The sequence below is a fragment of the Arachis hypogaea genome, chromosome 20 (assembly GCF_003086295.3).
Source record: "Arachis hypogaea cultivar Tifrunner chromosome 20, arahy.Tifrunner.gnm2.J5K5, whole genome shotgun sequence".
Taxonomy (NCBI): domain Eukaryota; kingdom Viridiplantae; phylum Streptophyta; class Magnoliopsida; order Fabales; family Fabaceae; genus Arachis; species Arachis hypogaea.
Genome location: NC_092055.1, coordinates 122,161,788 through 122,172,888, shown reverse-complemented (window position 1 = coordinate 122,172,888; position 11,101 = coordinate 122,161,788). Strand labels below are relative to the sequence as shown.

At 37.6% G+C, this 11,101-nt stretch overlaps 1 non-coding gene across 1 annotated transcript; it reads right to left on the bottom strand.

Annotated features, from left to right (window-relative positions):
• Window positions 1-3,510: 3,510 nt before the first annotated feature.
• Window positions 3,511-3,618, bottom strand: LOC112787654 (small nucleolar RNA R71). Its single transcript, XR_003195055.1, has one exon. It is a non-coding gene; the product is annotated as a small nucleolar RNA R71 (small nucleolar RNA).
• Between the last annotated feature and the right edge of the window lie 7,483 nt (window positions 3,619-11,101).

The following is an 11,101-nucleotide window of genomic DNA, read 5'->3' as shown; positions in this document are numbered from 1 at the left end:
AACCCTAGTAACTAGTTTTTATAAATAGGACTTTTTACTATTGAGTTTTCATCTTTAATTTCATCTTTAGATCACGTTTGGGGGCTGGCCTCTTGGCCATGCCTGGACCTTTATCACTTATGTATTTTCAATGGTAGAGTTTCTACACATCATAGATTAAGGTGTGGAGCTCTGCTGTTCCTCAAAGATTAATGCAAAGTACTATTGTTTTTCTATTCAATTCAACTTATTCCGCTTCTAAGATATTCATTCGCACTTCAATATGATGGATGTGATGATCGTGACAGTCATCATCATTCTCAACTTATGAACGCGTGCCTGACAACCACTTCCGTTCTACCTTAGATTGAATGGATATCTCTTGGATATCTAATACAGGGGACCGAGTCCGAGTTATTAGTGTCTTCGTGGTATAAGTTAGAACCCATGGATAGCCATTCCTGAGATCCGAAAAGTCTAAACCTTGTTTGTGGTATTCCGAGTAGGATCTGGGAAGGGATGGCTGTGACGAGCTTCAAACTCGTGAGTGCTGGGCGTAGTGACAGACGCAAAAGGATCAATGGATCCTATTCCAGTATGATCGAGAACCGACAGATGATTAGCCGTGCCGTGACAGAGCATTTGGACCTTTTTCACAGAGAGGATGGGATGTAGCCATTGACAACGGTGATGCCCTACATAAATCTTGCCATGGAAAGGAGTAGGATTGATTGGATGAAGACAGCAGGAAAGCGGAGATCAGAGGAACGAAAGCATCTCTATACGCTTATCTGAAATTCTCACCAATGATTTACATAAGTATTTCTATCTTTATTTTCTGTTTAGTTATTATTATTATTCGAAAACTCCATAACCATTTGATATCCGCCTGACTGAGATTTACAAGATGACCATAGCTTGCTTCATACCAACAATCTCCGTGGGATCGACCCTTACTCACGTAAGGTTTATTACTTGGACGACCCAGTGCACTTGCTGGTTAGTTGTACGAAGTTGTGAAACAGATATAAGATCATGAACGTGTGTGTTAAGTTTTTAGCGCCGTTACCAAGGAATGGAATGATCACAATTTCGCACACCAAGTTTTTGGCGCCGTTGCCGGGGATTGTTCGAGTTTGGACAACTGACGGTTCATCTTGTTGCTCAGATTAGGTAACTTTAATTTAATTTTAAGTTTTTGTTTTTATTTTTATTTTCGAAAAAAATTGTTAAAAACTTTTCAAAAAAAAATTAATTTATGTTCTTCAGAATTTTTAATAATGAATTCTAGAGTTTCATGAAGCATGATGAAGTCTGGCTGGCTGTAAAGCCATGTCTAATTCTTGGACTGAGGCTTCCACTTATAAGTATATGAAGTTGGATGAAGTATCAGCTGTTGTATGCTTGATAGGTATCTGCTGAAGCTTGGCTGGCCATTGGCCATGTCTAGTGTTTTGGATCGGAGCTTTCACTGAAAGCTTGGCTGGCTAGTGAGCCATATCTAATTCCTGGACTGAAGCTTTAGACTAAGAGTGCAGGATTCCTGGAATTTATATTAAAAATTTTGGAATCCTTATTTTCCTTTTTCAAATAAATTTCAAAAAATAACAAAAAAATTCATAAAATCAAAAAATTCAAATAAATATTTTTGTGTTTCTTGTTTGAGTCTTGAGTCAATTTTTAAGTTTGGTGTCAATTGCATTTTTCTAAAAATTTATGTAATTTTCGAAAAAAAACATGCATTCATAGTGTTCTTCATGATCTTCAAGTTGTTCTTGGTAAGTCTTCTTGTTTGATCTTTAAATTTTCTTGTTTTGTGTCTTTTCTTGTTTTTCATATGCATTTTTCGTTTGTTAGAATCCAAGCATTAAAGATTTCTAAGTTTGGTGTCTTGCATGTTTTTCTTTTCTTAAAATTTTTTTCAAAAATAAGTTCTTGGTGTTCATATTGACATTCAAAGTGTTCTTGGTGTTCCATCTTGACATTCATAGTGTTCTTGCATGCATCACATGTTTTGATCCACAATTTTCATGCATTGAGTCTTTTTGATGTTTTTCTCTTTCATCATTAAAAATTCAAAAATAAAAAAAATATCTTTTCCTTTTTCACTCATAAATTTTCGAAAATTTGAGTTGACTTTTTCAAAACTTTTTAAAATTTAGTTGTTTTTTATGAGTCAAATCAAATTTTCAATTTAAAAATCTTATCTTTTTCAAAAGTCAAATCTTTTTCATTTTTCTTATTTATTTTCGAAAATTTTAAAAATATTTTTCAAAAATCTTTTTATTAATTTTATCTCATAATTTTCGAAAATATTATCAACAATTAATGTTTTGATTCAAAAATTTCAAGTTTGTTACTTTCTTGTTAAGAAAGATTCAAATTTTAAGTTCTAGAATCATATCTTGTGATTACTTGTGAGTCAAGTCATTAATTTTGATTTTAAAATTCAAATCTTTTTCAAAACTAATTTTAATCATATCTTTCTATCATATCTTTTTAAATCATATCTTTTTCAAAAAAAAAATTTTATATCTTTTCTAACTTCTTATCTTCTTATCTTTTCAAAATTGATTTTCAAATCTTTTTCAACTAACTAATTGACTTTTTGTTTGTTTCTTATCTTTTTCAAAACCACCTAACTACTCTTCCCTCTTTAATTTTCGAAAATACCTCCTTCTTTTTCAAAAATTCTTTTTAATTAATTAATTGTTTTAAATTTTAATTTTAATTTTATTTCCCCTTTAATTTTCGAAAATCATCAACTCCTTTTCAAAAATTATTTTCGAAAACTTCTCTCTCTCATCTTCTTCTATTTATTTAATTCATTCACTAACACATCTCCTCATCTCAAATTACCGCTCCTATCCTCACCCTTGTGTTTGGATTATCGATCCTTCTCCACTCATATTCCTTTTCTCCTTCTACTAACAACAAGGAACCTCTTTACTGTGACATAGAGGATTCCTCTTCTTTTCTTGTTCTCTTCTCTTTCTTATGAGCAGGAACCAGGAAAAAGGCATTCTTGTTGAAGCTGATCCAGAACCTAAAAGGACTCTGAAAAGGAAACTAAGAGAAGCTAAAATACAACAATCCAGAGACAACCTTACAGGAATTTTCGAACAGGAAGAGGAGATGGCAACCGAAAATAATAATAATGCAAGGAGGATGCTTGGTGACTTTACTGCACCTAATTCCAATTTACATGGAAGAAGCATCTCCATTCCTGCCATTGGAGCAAACAATTTTGAGCTGAAACCTCAATTAGTTTCTCTAATGCAGCAGAACTGCAAGTTTCATGGACTTCCATCTGAAGATCCTTTTCAGTTCTTGACTGAATTCTTGCAGATATGTGATACTGTTAAGACTAATGGAGTAGATCCTAAGGTCTACAAGCTTATGCTTTTCCCGTTTGCTGTAAGAGACAGAGCTAGAGTGTGGTTGGACTCTCAACCCAAAGATACCCTGAACTCTTGGGATAAGCTGATCACAGCTTTCTTAGCCAAGTTCTTTCCTCCTCAAAAGCTGAGTAAGCTTAGAGTGGATGTTCAAACCTTCAGACAGAAAGAAGGTGAATCCCTCTATGAAGCTTGGGAGAGATATAAGCAACTGACCAAAAAGTGTCCTTCTGACATGCTTTCAGAATGGACCATCCTGTATATATTCTATGATGGTCTGTTTGAATTAGCTAAGATGTCATTGGATACTTCTGCAGGTGGATCCATTCACCTAAAGAAAACGCCTGCAGAAGCTCAAGAACTCATTGACATGGTTGCTATAACCAGTTCATGTACACTTTTGAGAGGAATCCTATGAGTAATGGGACGCCTCAGAAGAAGGGAGTTCTTGAAATTGATACTCTGAATGCCATACTGGCTCAGAATAAAATATTGACTTAGCAAGTCAATATGATTTCTTAGAGTCTGAATGGAATGCAAGCTGCATCCAACAGTACTCAAGAGGCATCTTCTGAAGAAGAAGCTTATAATTCTGAGAACCCTGCAATAGCAGAGGTGAATTACATGGGTGAACCGTATGGAAACACCTATAATCCCTCATGGAGAAATCATCCAAATATCTCATGGAAGGATCAGAAGCCTCAACAAGGCTTTAATAATGGTGGAAGAAACAGGTTTAGCAATAGCAAGCCTTTTCCATCATCCACTCTGCAAAAGACAGAGAGTTCTGAGCAGAATCCATCTAGCTTGGCAAATATAGTCTTTGATCTATCTAAGGCCACTTTAAGTTTCATGAATGAAACAAGGTCTTTCATTAGAAATTTGGAAGCACAAGTGGGCCAGCTGAGTAAAGGAATCACTGAAACCCCTCCTAGTACTCTCCCAAGCAATACAGAAGAAAACCCAAAAGGAGAGTGCAAGGCCATTGAATTGATCATCATGGCCAAACTTGCAAGGGAGGGAGAGGACGTGAACCCCAGTGAGGAAGACCTCCTGGGACGTCCAGAGATCAATAAGGAGTTTTCCTCTGAGGAACCAAAGGAATCTGAGGCTCATCTAGAGACCATAGAGATTCTATTGAACCTCCTTATGCCCTTCATGAGCTCTGATGAGTATTCTTCTTCTGAAGAGAATGAGGATATTACTGAAGAGCAAGTTGCCAAGTACCTTGGTGCAATCATGAAGCTGAATGCCAAAGTATTTGGTAATGAGACTTGGGAAGATGAACCTTCCTTGCTCACCAATGAACTAAGTGATCTGGATCAACTGAGATTGCCTCAGAAGAAACAGGATCCTGGAAAGTTCTTAATACCTTGTACCATAGGCACCATAACCTTTGAGAAGGCTCTATGTGACCTTGGGTTAGGGATAAACCTCATGCCCCTCTCTGTAATGGAGAAATTGGGAATCTTTGAGGTGCAAGCTACCAGAATCTCATTAGAGATGGCAGACAACTCAAGAAAATAAGCTTATGGACTAGTAGAGGACGTGTTAGTAAAGGTTGAAGGCCTTTACATCCCTGCTGATTTCATAATCCTAGACACTGGGAAGGAAGATGATGAATCTATCATCCTTGGAAGACCCTTCCTAGCCACAGCAAGAGCTGTGATTGATGTGGACAGAGGAGAATTGGTCCTTCAACTAAATGAGGATAACCTTTTGTTTAAAACTCAAGGATCTCCTTCTGTACCCATGGAGAGGAAGCATGAAAAGCTTCTCTCAGTACAGAGTCAAACAAAGCCCCCACAATCAAACTCTAAGTTTGGTGTTGGGAGGCCTCAGCCAAACTCTAAGTTTGGTGTTGAATTCCCATATCCAAACTCTAAGTTTGGTGTTGGGAGTCTACAAAATTGACCTGATCACCTGTGTGGCTCCATGAGAGCCCACTGTCAAGTTATTAACATTAAAGAAGCGCTTGTTGAGAGGCAACCCAATTTTTATTTATCTAATTTTAATTTTTATTTTTATTGTTCTTTCATGTTTTATTAGGTTCATGATCATGTGGAGTCACAAAATAAATCAAAAAATTAAAAATAGAATAAAAAACAACAGAAGAAAAATCACACCCTGGAGGAAGAACTTACTGGCGTTTAAACGCCAATAAGGAGCATTTGGCTGGCGTTCAACGCCAGAACAGAGCATGGAGCTGGCGCTGAACGCCAGAAACAAGCATGGAGCTGGCGTTCAACGCCAGAAATATGCTGCATATGGGCGTTGAACGCCCAGAACAAGCATCACTTCGGCGTTTAAATGCCAGAAATGCATGCAAAGGCATTTTACATGCCTAATTGGTGCATGGATGTAAATCCTTGACACCTCAGGATCTGTGGACCCCACAGGATCCCCACATACCTCCACTCACCTTCTCTCCTCATAATCCTATATCTCTCTTCCCCATCACCCCTTCACCACCCACATCCATTTCTTCTTCTTCTATTCTTTCTTCTTTTAATCGAGGGCGAGCAACATTCTAAGTTTGGTGTGGTAAAAGCATAGTTCTTTTTTATTTTTTCATAACCATTGATGGCACCTAAGGCCAAAGAAACCTCTAAAAAGAGGAAAGGGAAGACAAAAGCTTCCATCAAGGGTCTATAGCTCAGTGGTAGAACATTTGACTGCAAATCAAAAGATCCCTGAGATACCTTAGGGGATACATTTTCCTCCACATAATTATTGGGAGCAACTAAGGATAGGAGCACCAAGAGCACTCCATCATCCTCCATGAAATTAGAGAAGATCAAAGAGCAATGAGGGAGGAGCAACAAAGACAAGGAAGAGACATAGAAGAGCTCAAGGACATCATTGGTTCCTCAAGAAGAAAACGCCACCATCACTAAGGTGGACTCATTCTTTGTTCTTAAATTTTCTGTTTTTTATTTTTTGTTTATGTTAAATGTTTATCTATGTTTGTGTCTTTATTACATGATCATTACTGTCTATGCCTTAAAGTAGTGAATATGAATCCATCACCTCTCTTAAATGAAAAATGTTTTAAAAACAAAAGAACAAGAAGTACATGGTTTTGAATTCATCCTTGAAACTAGTTTAATTATTTTGATGTGGTGACAATACTTTTTGTTTTCTGAATGAATGCTTGAACAGTGCATATGTCTTTTGAAGTTGTTGTTTAAGAATGTTAAATATGTTGGCTCTTGAAAGAATGATGAACAGGAGACATGTTATTTGATAATCTAAAAAATCATAAAATTGATTCTTGAAGCAAGAAAAAGCAGTGAATACAAAAAGCTTGCAGAAAAAAAAAAGAAAGAAAAAAAAATGGCAAAAAAAAAAGCAAGCAGAAAAAGCCAAAAGCTCTTAAAACCAAGAGACAAGAGCAAAAAGCCAGTAACCCTTAAAACAAAAAGGCAAGGGTAAATAAAAAGGATCCCAAGGCTTTGAGCATCAGTGGATAGGAGGGCCTAAAGGAATAAAATCCTGTCCTAAGCGGCTAAACCAAGCTGTCCCTAACTATGTGCTTGTGGCGTGAAGGTGTCAAGTGAAAACTTGAGACTGAGCGGTTAAAGTCAAGGTCCAAAGCAAAAGAAGAGTGTGATTAAGAACCCTGGACACCTCTAATTGAGGACTTTAGCAAAGCTGAGTCACAATCTGAAAAGGTTCACCCAATTATGTGTCTGTGGCATTTATGTATCCGGTGGTAATACTGGAAAACAAAGTGCTTAGGGCCACGGCCAAGACTCATAAAGTAGCTGTGTTCAAGAATCAACATACTGAACTAGGAGAATCAATAACACTATTTGAACTCTGAGTTCCTATAGATGCCAATCATTCTGAACTTTAATGGATAAAGTGAGATGCCAAAACTATTCAAGAGGCAAAAAGCTACAAGTCCCGCTCATCTGATTGGAGCTATGTTTCATTGATAGTTTGGAATTTATAGTATATTCTCTTCTTTTTATCCTATTTGATTTTCAGTTGCTTGGAGAGAAGCAACAATTTAAGTTTGGTGTTGTGATGAGCAGATAATTTATACGCTTTTTGGCATTGTTTTTAGTATGTTTTTAGTAAGATCTAGTTACTTTTAGGGATGTTTTTATTAGTTTTTATGTTAAATTCACATTTCTGGACTTTACTACGAGTTTGTGCATTTTTCTGTGATTTCAGGTACTTTCTGGCTGAAATTGAGAGACCTGAGCAAAAATCAGATTCAGAGGTTGAAGAAGGACTGCAGATGCTGTTGGATTCTGACCTCCGTGCACTCAAAGTGGATTTTCTGGAGCTACAGAACTCCAAATTACGTTGGAAAGTAGACATCCAGGGCTTTCCAGCAATATATAATAGTCCATACTTTGCCCGAGTTTAGACGATGCAAACTAGCGTTGAACGCCAGTTCCATGCTGCAGTCTGGCGTTCAGCGCCAGAAACAAGTTGCAAAGTGGAGTTCAACGCCAGAAACACGTTACAAACTAGCGTTCAACTCCAAGAATGACCTCTCCACGTGTAAACTTCAAGCTCAGCCCAAGCACACACCAAGTGGGCCCCGGAAGTAGATTTCTGCATCAATTACTTATCTCTGTAAACCCTAGTAACTAGTTTTTATAAATAGGATTTTTTGGGGGCTGGCCTCTCGGCCATGCCTGGACCTTCATCACTTATGTATTTTCAACGGTAGAGTTTCTACACACCATAGATTAAGGTGTGGAGCTCTGCTGTTCCTCAAAGATTAATGCAAAGTACTATTGTTTTTCTATTCAATTCAACTTATTCCACTTCTAAGATATTTATTCGCACTTCAATATGATGGATGTGATGATCGTGACAGTCATTATCATTCTCAACTTATGAACGCGTTCTTGACAACCACTTCCGTTCTACCTTAGATTGAATGGATATCTCTTGGATATCTAATACAGGGGACCGAGTCCGAGTTATTAGTGTCTTCGTGGTATAAGTTAGAACCCATGGATGGCCATTCCTGAGATCCGGAAAGTCTAAACCTTGTCTGTGGTATTCCGAGTAGGATCTGGGAAGGGATGGCTATGACGAGCTTCAAACTCGCGAGTGCTGGGCATAGTGACAGACGCGAAAGGATCAATGGATCCTATTCCAGTATGATCGAGAACCGACAGATGATTAGCTGTGCCGTGACAGAGCATTTGGACCTTTTTCACAGAGAGGATGGGATGTAGCCATTGACAATGGTGATGCCCTACATAAAGCTTGCCATGGAAAGGAGTAGGATTGATTGGATGAAGGCAGCAGAAAAGCAGAGATCAGAGGAACGAAAGCATCTCTATATGCTTATCTAAAATTCTCACCAATGATTTACATAAGTATTTCTATCTTTATTTTCTGTTTAGTTATTATTATTATTCGAAAACTCCATAACCATTTGATATCCGCCTGACTGAGATTTACAAGATGACCATAGCTTGCTTCCTACCAACAATCTTTGTGGGATCGACCCTTACTCACATAAGGTTTATTACTTGGACGACCCAGTGCACTTGTTGGTTAGTTGTACAAAGTTGTGAAACAGATATAAGATCATGAACGTGCGTGTTGAGTTTTTAGCGCCGTTACCAAGGAATGGAATGATCACAATTTCGCACACCACCAAGATTTCAAAGAGGGCATGCCACTTGGTGTTTTAGGCATGGTACGCCAGGCTTAAGTTCCAGAGGAGTGATTTTGAGCCCCACTATGGGCGTGGCACGCCAAGAAGTGAGATACATAACTCCAAATGAGATGATTCCAGTGCCATTAGAAAGTAGAAATCCAGGACTTTTCAACTATATATAACGCTTTATTATGGACACTAGAATTGAGGAAGATATGGACCCCAAAAACACAGGGAGCAAAACACGTCACTGCAGAGTTACCAGCCTGACCTCTTCATTTTCAAAGGAACATAAATTGAGTTGTAGATGTTCAAATGATGTGATCTTGGTGGATTTGGAAATCTGACATCAAGAGCTTTTCAAAAATATATAACACTCTAGGGTGGAGGTTAAAACTGAAGGTGAAAAATGCCATTATTTCAACGTTATAAAATCTGGGCGTGCCACTTGACATCGAAGGTGTGGCACGCCAGCTTTATTTTCATAATTGTCGTGCCACTTGGGGTTCTGGGCATGGCACGCCAGTTCTAATGACCAAAGAGCATCATTGAAGGCGTGGCATGCCAAAGAGTAGGCGTGGCACTCCAGTTTCATAATATATACGCGTGGCACGCCAGAGAGTAGGCGTGGCACGCCGGGATACCTGACAGACTGACCTATTCACCTTCAAATAGGCATAACTTGAGCTACAGAGGTCCAAATGAGTTGATTTTAAAGGCTTTGGAAAGCTAACATCTAGGGCTTTCCAACGATATATAATAATTTATAGTGGACATTCAATTTGAGGCCCAAACAACTCCATCAATTCAGCATTGCAAAGTGGGTCATACTCCAAAGGGCAAAATCAAGTGGGAGTGGCACTTGAAACCACACACCAACTTCTCCCTACAGCCTCCAACCTTCAACCAAGCCCACTCCAACTCTCATTCAAGCCACACTTGTTAATCAATCAAGGCTACAAGAAGAATCTAGAATAGTTTATTTTCATTTTATTGTAATTTACTTTTAATTTCATTTAAGTTTGTAATTTAGGAGAGCCTATATAAATGCTTTAGTTTCATAGAATTAGTCATGGATGGATTGGGGGAAGTCTTTGGACCATCTCTATTCACCATCAGTTTCGTTTCTTTTCTTTCTTACTTTTGTAAATATCTTTTGGTTATGAATTACTAACTCTTTCCATTGGGAAAGAAAGCTCTATTATTTTTCAATGGATTGATTGTTTTTATTCTTCTTCTTCTATTCATCTCTCTTTGATTTACTAGAAAGAATTTCGTTCTTCATTCTAGCATTCAATTATCTTGGAAAAGAGATTGAATGTAATTGGGTTTTATGGGAACCTTGGAAGAGGAAACATAAAACCATGCTTGAAATTCTTTCTCACACTTGAATAGGATTTGGGTTTTGGTGTTTGGATATGGTGACATATAATCCTCCCTCTACTTGAACCTAGGAAAGTGTGTGGTATAGTCAAAGAACAAGCTTCTTCTCTTCTCATGAGCAATTAGACAAAGGAATTGGCTATTGATCAAGATTTGAGAGAATGAGTCACCAAGGGATTGGGGCTCAATCAATCATGATTGCCAAGAGGTCAATGAGTTGCATGATTAAAGATGAGATGAAATCAATTAATTCGAAGAATGCAATATCTCTTGATCCCAATGCTTTTTTTTATCTTTCTTTCTTTTATTTACTTTATGGTTATTTACATTTTCTGCACTTTATATTTCTAGCACTTTACTTTCTTGTACTTTACTTTCCTTGCCATTTACTTTCTTGCACTTTATTGCTTTCTTTTACTTTTCTGCCATTTACATTTCTTGTTGATTATCTCTCCTTAATGAATAGTCTAACTAGGATAATCAATTAACTATTGTTTGCCTTAGTCCGTTAATCTCTGTGGATACGATCCCGCTCTATTGTGGGTTATTACTTGACGATACTTTGGTGCGCTTGCCAAAGAGCGGATTCATTATATGTGGGTAGTGAATTCGACTCATCAGTATGACCCGGTGCACTTGTCGGTTAGTTTGTGGGCTTTAAATTTCGCACCACCAACCAAAATTCGGGTAGTTCCTCCATCCA